At 54.1% G+C, this 8,323-nt stretch overlaps 1 long non-coding RNA gene across 2 annotated transcripts in view; it reads right to left on the bottom strand.

Moving 5' to 3' along the window:
• Window positions 1–392: 392 nt before the first annotated feature.
• Window positions 393–8,323, bottom strand: part of LOC108177000 (uncharacterized) — a 34,368-nt gene continuing 26,437 nt past the window's right edge. For both annotated transcript variants that reach the window (XR_007921038.2, XR_011378988.1), the window contains 2 exons: window positions 4,406–4,659; window positions 393–1,583 (listed from right to left, as the gene is read on the bottom strand). This is a non-coding gene — a long non-coding RNA (uncharacterized lncRNA). The remainder of the gene's footprint in view (window positions 1,584–4,405; window positions 4,660–8,323) is intronic.

Here is an 8,323-nt window from a genome sequence, read left to right as displayed (position 1 = left end):
AGATGGTTCTAGCTCTGTGATCATGGTCAAGGGAATTACCTTCCCTCTAGAAGTGGTACCAAGGAGTGGCTTGGTAAAGGAAGCTTCTGTCCCCAAAATTTCCCAAAACTTTCAATCTGCAAAGTCAGAACAATGCATAGGGAAGCCCAGCCTTGGGGTTAAATGCCCTGGTCCTCCTGTCTGCAATCAGGTAAAACCCATACGTCCCTTCTGGGGATCAAAATTCTGGAGCTACCATTGCTCCCTCTCAATTTCCTTCTGGAAAATTAGGGCAAATAATATATTTTATATAAAGATTTATTTATTTTATTTGAAAGGCAGAGTTACAGAGAGGCAGAGAGAGAAAGAGAAAAGTCTTCCATCCATTGGTTCACTCCCTAGATGGCTGCATCCCTAGAGATGCACCTGTCTGAAGCCAGGAGCCAGGAGCTTCTTCCGGGTCTCCCACATGGGTGCAGGGGCCCAGGGACTTGCACCATCTTCTACTGCTTTCCCAGGCCACAGCAGAGAGCTGGATCGGAAGTACAGCAGCCGGGACTCAAAGTGGCGCCCGTATGGGAAGCTGGCACTGCACGTGGCGGCTTTACTGTCACAGCGTCGGCCCCAACAAAAAATAACATCTTAAAGGGTAGGTAGGTTAAGTCATGGAAGTCAATGCATAGTTTGGAAAACTATTAGCACCAGGTTTCGTCGCTGGAGCGGGTAGATCGAGATAAATCAAACTGGCCTCTGCCCTCAGATGCTCACAGAGAAGAGGAGGCCAGGGTTGCATGAGCCAAGTGGAGAGGAAACCGTGCTAACCAGAGGAGGGGTCCAGGCCCACGGGCTGTTGAGGGCGGTCTGGGAGGACGCTGTAGAGGCTGAGATGCTGCAGCAGGAATCTAGAGCGAGGCGGGAGTTTCCTAAGCAGGCACGTGAGTACCACATTGCTGGAAGAAATATCCTGTTTTTACAAAAGAGAGAAAGAGAGAAAGAGAGAGAGAAAGAGAGAAAGAGAAAGAGAAAGAGAGAGAGAGAGAGAAAGAAAGAAAGCAAGCAAGCCAGAGGCCCTGAGTGCCAAGCATCCCCGAGTCAGAAGGGTGGTCAGCAGCAGGCGGTGAGCCCCAGGAAGAACCAGTGTGCTGCACGAGCTGGGGAGCGGGCAAGGCCGGCGCCAACCACAGCTCCCCGGCCATCGGCCTGCAGAACGCAATTCCTTTCCCACCCGAGCAGCCCTGGGTGGGGAAGCCACCGCGGAGAGGGCCCGCGTTGGGAGAGAGGCCAGTGGGGTTCAAACAGGCGCTGGGCTGAAGCTGAAGTCAGTGGCTCAATGGCCACGTGTAGAAATAGCTGCACATTTTGTTTTGTCTTAAAGATTTATTTATTTATTTGAGAGGCAGAGAGAGAGAGAGGGAGAGGGAGAGGTCTTCCATCTGCTGGTTCACTCCCCAAATGGCCACAACGACCGGGGCTGGGCCAGGCCAAAGCCAGAAGCCAGGAGCTTCCTCTGGGTCTCCAAAGTCGGTGCAGGGCCCAAGCACTTGGGCCATCTTCTGCTGCTTTCCTAGGTGCATCAGCCGGGAGCTGGATCTGAAGTGGAGCAGCTGGGACAGAAACAGGTACTCACATGGGATGCTGGTGCCGCAAGCAGTGGCTTAACACACTGTGCCGCATCGCCAGTCCCCACATTTTGCTTTTAAAACCCTGTCATGTGCTATTCAAAGTGGTCCTAAAATGTCATCTTGCGTACTGAACACGGGGCCCTTTCATGATGTCAGCGTGCCAGCTGCAGAAACCCCTGACCAGCGTGGAGAAGGAGGCAGGGGCGTATGAGGCTGACCTGGACAGGGCAGCACAGGGGCAGCTGTCACCCCTCAGCTGGCCTGTCTGCACCCTGCGTTCCCACAGCCCCTGCTCCTGAGGGCTGTGTGTGGAGGGGAGGGCTCCAGGGAGCTCTGGGCACCTGAAGCAGTGTGGGGAGTCTATGGCCTTTTCACAGTAATTCTAGCCGTGCAAGGAGCCCCCTCCATTGCAAGAAGAGCCAGCCAGGGCCTGCTAGGCTCGCTCCAACTCCCCTTCTGGTTGGTTTCGGACCCTGTGCACCTTACGCCCCGCCTTCTGGCCCCAGACCTCCCGGTGCCCCACCCTCAGGCTCCCCAGCCTCGACCTGCCTCACCTCGGAGCCCCCCACCAACTGCCCCAGCTGAGCCCTAGCACGGGCTGGCAGGAGCCCGGCTCTGACAGCCTGTGGCTCTCTACCCTCCAGCTGTCATGCTCCTGCCATGCCCACTGGCACCAGTTGGCAGGGCCACCCCCACCCCCTTCTCAGCCTGCTCCAGCAGGCACGGCTTAAGTTTCCACAGAAAGCCAGCTTTTCCTGGGGTTTGGGGCAGGCCGGGCCAGGAGGGTGGGGGCGGTTTCTGCCGGCCACACTCCTCTCTGGGTTCCAAGGGCTGCTGGCTTCTGGAGCGCTGTCCTCCCACGGCTTCTGGCACAGCCTTGGCAAATGCTGGCAGCAGGGGGCGGGGCGGCCGGCACACACCGAGTGTCCCTGGTAAACTCCAGGCTGCATCTCCCTTGGTCCCCATGATTTCCTAGGGAGGCCCGTGGGAGGCCAGGAGAACACAGGCCAGAGATCGCAATGGGATGGGCGGCACCTCCCCTGCGGACCTGCGGTGCCATGTGACACTCCCAGAGAGAGAGATCCTCCACCCTCCCGTCTCTCCCAAAGAAGGAAGCCCTCTTGGGCTTGCCCGGCTGTGGGCTCTGAGATCCAGCCTGCATCCTGGGTGGCTCTTTCTCTCTATGGACAGTGAGAGCAGACTGAGAAGGATGGAACAGGGAAGGAAGAGGAGAGGGGATGCTGGCATTGGCTTCACAGACCCCCTGGGCGGGGGGTATGGGAGACGGGGAGATCCTGATGTGGCCGCAGGAACTTGGCCCTCCTCTGGCCTCAGCTGAGGATGCCTGCAGGAATCACTGAGCCCACAGCTCCACCTCCACGCAGACCCATCCCTAAACTCCCCAAAAAGATGAGTCTGGATTCCTGTCTCCCAGATATCCAGAGCAGGAAATGCCTTTACGGTCTCCTCCTGGGTTTCTAGACACTGATAGTTCTTCCTTGCGTCTAACCTAAATCTTTCCTGCTGCATTTTTAAAAGGCGCCTTCTTTGGCTCTCTGGGGAGGAGAGCAGGCATGGTGCCAACAGACAGGAAATGAAATCACAGCTCTGATCATCTCCCTCCCTGCCCCCCCCCGCCACCCCCGCCCTTGGGACCGCTTGTCAGATGCGCTGACTGTGATGAGCAGCGCCTTTGTGTGCTGTCGGGTTTTGCCGTGAGCCCTCTCCTGGCAGCCCTGACAAGGGAACCTCATAATGACGGATTTCACGGAGCTCCAGAAGCTTGGAGGCTTTTCTTTCCATCTGTCGTCTTACTTGAAGCCTTGACCTTTCTGTTCCCACGTAAGGCAGGATCAGGAAGAGGCTTGGGCTGGGCAGTGCAAATCTGGGTTTGGACCCAGGACAGGGCTGGGTTTGGAGGCTGCGAAATGGAGACAAGGAAGAAGGTATGTGCTTCACAAGGTGTGGATGGGAGGCAGGGGTGGGGCTGTGTACGCTTATTTATTTTTTTAAGATTTATTCATTTATTTATTTGAAAGGCAGAATGACAGAGAAAGAAGGGAGAGACAGAGAGAGAGAGAGAGAGAGAGAGAGAGAGAGAGAGAGAGACTCTCCCATCTGCTGGTTCACTCCCCAAGTGGCCACAATAGCCAGGGCTGGGGCAGGCTGAAGCCAGGAGCCAGGAACTCCATCTGGGTCTTCCACATGGGTGGAAGGGCTCTAAGCACATGGGCCATCCTCCACTGCTCACCCGGGCACATGAGCAGAGGGTGGAGCAGAACTGGAGTAGCCGGGACATGAACCAGTGCTCCAGGATGGGATGCCGGTGTCACAAGTAGTGGCCTCACTTGCTCTGAGGCCCTGGGGTTTAGAAGGAGGCCCCCTCCGGAACCGGGAAGGTGGAAGAACCTGGCCCAGCCCTCTCCGGCCAGAGACCCAGGCATCATTTTCACTGAAGAAAGCCGAAGCTTCAGGGTCCTCAAATTCCGGATTTGCATTCTGGCTCTACCACCTGCTTGCGAGGTGCAGCCACTTTGAAAACGACCTTGCCAAGCCACCGTGGCTGAGTTCCTCCGCTTCCTGCACCCTCAGCTACCTCCTCTGAAGACCAGCTGGCGCCGCGGCTCACTAGGCTAATCCTCCGCCTGTGGCAGCGGCACACCAGGTTCTAGTCCCGGTTGGGGCACCAGATTCTGTCCTGGTTGCTCGTCTTCCAGGCCAGCTCTCTGCTGTGGCCCAGGAAGGCAGTGGAGGATGGCCCAAATGCTTGGGCCCTGCACCCCATGAGAGACCAGGATAAGTACCTGGCTCCTGGCTTTGGATCGCGCAGTGCCGCAGCCGCTATGGCCATTTGTGGGGGTGAACCAACGGAACGAAGACCTTTCTCTCTGTCTCTCTCTCTCTCTGCCTGTGGGGAAACAAACAAACAAACAAACAAACAAACAAAAAAACAACCAGCGGCCACACTGCAGGCTTCGAAGAGAAAGGCAAAGAAGATCAAGGGCTCCACACCGCATCCAGGTGGTGGCAGGTGTCTGCATCCAGCTGAAGACGGGACCTGGACAGCAAGGGGAAGATAATGGTCACGGAGAGCGAGAACCCCCTCTGCCTTTCCCAAGGGGCCTCCCAGAGGGAAGGTGAGCCGGGGTGGGGGGGCCCTTGATGCCAGCCAAAGGCCACCTTCTCCCCGACTTTCCCATGTCGGGTCGACAGGGAGACTGGGAAAATAAAAGCCCACTCTCGGAGGCTCCAAGAGGAGATCCCGGCCGGGCCCTGCTTTGCACAGGGATTTTCATGGTTGGAGATGCTGGTGACATTTCATCTTGCTCGAGATCCTGCTCACTTATCAGGGCTCTTAAAACCCTTTTGTTCAGAAGCTGCTGTGAGGACAGAAATCATTCTATCTAATATCAGAGCACAGCTGTTCAGTGACAGGACGACTTAGGGGGAAAGCACGGGAAAAAAAATAAATAATAAATCAATGAAGGAAGGGGAGAGAGCGCCAGGGACACAAACATGGGAAAAGCAAGTGGGGGCCGAGGCGCGGCGTGGCGAGCAGCAGCTTCCTAACAAGAATCCGCTGTCTGGGGACGGGCGAGACAGGGCCTCCGCAAGGACTGGGTAAACACTGGGCCCAGGGCAGGCCCCAAGATCGGGCTCCTCCTCTCTGTAGGGTTCCTGGCAATCCCGCCCGAGTCCCCAGCCGGGGGCCCCTAAAGATGTTTGAAGTAGGCGTGCAGCCTTCAGTAACATCTTCTTAAGGGCCAGTGTGGCTGGAAAAAAAAATCGCTTAGTGGAAAACTGTGTCCATCCCTAGCCACAGAACACCAGGAAATATTTTGTAAAAAGGGCTTTGATTGCTCCTGAAAACACAGGACAGAGTGAGCAGGGCCAGGCCTTAGGTGGGGCTGTGTGGCGTGGGCCCTTGGCAGTGTCAGGGCAGGGTAGACAGGTCCTGGGTCCAGGACCGACTTCCAGCTTTGTATTATTGAAGGGAGTCATGAAGAACTTGGCTAAATCACACCCGTGTTTATGAAATGTATGACTACTGGAATGTTTTTAAAAGGTAATTTAAATGAAGGCCAAATTCTAAAAGAAAACAGGGATAAAGCAAATTGAGAAAAGATCATTTATTTCCGAGATAGAAGTGGAGAACTGCTGTCTGCTGACTCAGTCCCGAAGTGCGCACACTGACCTGGGCTGGGCCAGGAACTCAGTCTAGGTCTCCTAGGGGGTGACAGGGACCCAGTCGCTTGAGCCTCACGGCTCCCTGCCAGGGTCTGCGTTAGCAGGGAGCTGGTGTCAGGAGCCACAGCTGGATACTACCAGGCCCTCCCACACGGGACAGCGTCTCAGCCACTACTCAAACACTAGTCAAACACAAATTCTGTAAAATTACATTTGCTTTATTTTCTTCCTTAATTGAAAGATGAGAGAGAGAGATTTCACTTGCTGCTTCACTCCCAAAATGCCTGCAACAGTTGAAGTTGGGGCCGGGCCAGGTAGAAGCCAGGAGCCAGAAACTCCATCTGGGGGTCCCACATGGGTGGCAGAGGCCCAAACGCTGGAGCCATCGCTGTTGCTTCCCAGGACGCTGCCCTAGCAGGAAGCTGGAATCAGAAGAGAAGCCAGGACTCCAAAGCAGGCTCTCCAGTACGGGACACAAGCATCCCAAGAGGCGTCTACACCGCTGCACCCATGTCCGCCCCTCCCATGCGCTTTTTCAGTAACCTGGTGGATGCATGGACCAAAGGCTCCCTACACAGGTGCCCGTGGAGTCTTTATAGATGAAACGGCCTGGCTTTGGACTTGCTTTAAAGTCATCTGATCAGGCGTGGGGAGGGGAGGGGAGGGGAGGGGAGGGGGTGGGAAGGCTATGATTGGTTAGGTATCAAAGAAGATTGGCCATACACGACGTTAAAAATTGTAGAAGCTGATGAGTGGGTGTGATAGGATCCCTGGCAGTGATAGGATATCTCCTACTTTTATGTTTGAACATTTTCTGTACCAAAAGGGGAAAGCAACCCTAACAAAACCGAGGAAGGGAAGCAATGGGGAAGCAGCTGTGACGGCAGCGGAGGTCCCAGTGGAGAGGCCTGCTCAGGAGGGCACAATGTCTGGGGCACAGGAAGATGCACAGTACCTGGAGATAGCTGGGAAGTGGACATCTGCAGGGACCCGCTGACCACCTCCACAGTGTTAGCAGAGTGCAGCTTTTAGGAGTCTTAAACAAGCGGGTACTTTTTACCGGACTTTCTGAATTGAATAGGAAGGGCTTCAAAAAGTTCATGGAAAATTAGAATTAAAAGACAAGTTTATTTTGGTGCCAAAAGATGTTGAAACCCATGCATAGTTTTTTTTTTCATAATACGCATTTTTTAAGAGTTATTTATTTATTTATTTGAAAGTCAGAGTTACATAGAGAGGGAAGGAGAGGCAGAAAGAGAGAGAGAGAGAGAGAGACAGAGAGAGAGAGAGAGAGAGAGAGAGAGAGGTCTTCCATCTGCTGGTTCACTCCCCATTTGGCTGCAATGGCCGGAACTACACTGATCAGGAGCCAGGAGCTTCTTCCGGGTCTCCCATGTGAATGCAGGGGCCCAAGGACTTGGGCCATCTTCTACTGCTTTCCCAGGCCATAGCAGAGAGCCGGATGGGAAGTGGAGCAGCTGGGACTCGAACCAGCGCCCATATGGGATGCCAGCACTGCAGGTGGTGACTTTACCAGCTATGCCACAGCACTGGCTCCAATAATCCGCATTTTCTACGGCCATTCCAAAGACCCCTTGTAGATAATGGTTTTACCAAAAAATTTATCACTTGATTTCATTTTCCACCAACTTTTTGTAAAAGGCAAAAGATTTACATGATCTGAAGCGAAGCCAGAGCATACCCACCAACTTCTTGAAGCGCGCTTGTGTATAAATCTCACCTTCAACTCAGTGAAATCATTCAAATGCAGCAGAAGTGCGATTTCTAGAAGCACCAAGAGAATGCCTAGCTAAGAGCCAGTGTTTTGTTCCCCAATTCATCTGCGGCTTCAGATTTGCTTGTTACAGTAGAAGGTCAACTGACCCGAACTTGGAGAATTTGGAGAAGTTCTTCCAAACCCCACTGTTAGGAGCTGAATAATAACTTGAGGGGGGAAAAGTCCTTTATGTTTCTCGAAAAATCAGGAGATTTCTCTCAAAAATAGGAGCCCACTTCGCTATCTTAGCAAGCATAGTGCAAGGAACACACCCTTCCGGGTGGTCTCACAGGGATCTGGCTGGAGACCACCACTGGGTGCCAGGCCTCACGGCCCAGGACTGAAGACGTAGATGGAGGGCATCAAGTTCACGTGAACGCTCTGGCAGTGTGTGCAAGGTTCCTTCTGTTTGCTTTCTACTGAACTCTTCAGTTTTAAAAACATTAATATTATTTAAATGTGTTTATTGAGGGCCAGAGATAGAAGGAGACACATTGCCAGCTGCTGGTTCACGCCCCGCAAATGCCCACAACAACAGGAGCTAGGCTGAAGCCAGGAGTCAGAAATCAAATCCGGGTCTCCCATGCGAGTGACAAGGCCCCAGTTACTGTGGTCATCACCGCTGCTTCCTGGAGCCTCCATCAGGAGACAGGAGTCAGGAGCTGAGCCGCACACCGAACCCAGGCAGGCCAATGCGGGGTGCAGCTGTCCTAACCGGTGTTTTCACTGCCAGGCCAAATGCCACTCCTGCAAGGGG

Source organism: Oryctolagus cuniculus, chromosome 9 (assembly GCF_964237555.1).
Source record: "Oryctolagus cuniculus chromosome 9, mOryCun1.1, whole genome shotgun sequence".
NCBI lineage: Eukaryota > Metazoa > Chordata > Mammalia > Lagomorpha > Leporidae > Oryctolagus > Oryctolagus cuniculus.
The sequence above is the reverse complement of the archived record's forward strand: the minus strand, read 5'-3'. Positions and strand labels throughout refer to the sequence as shown.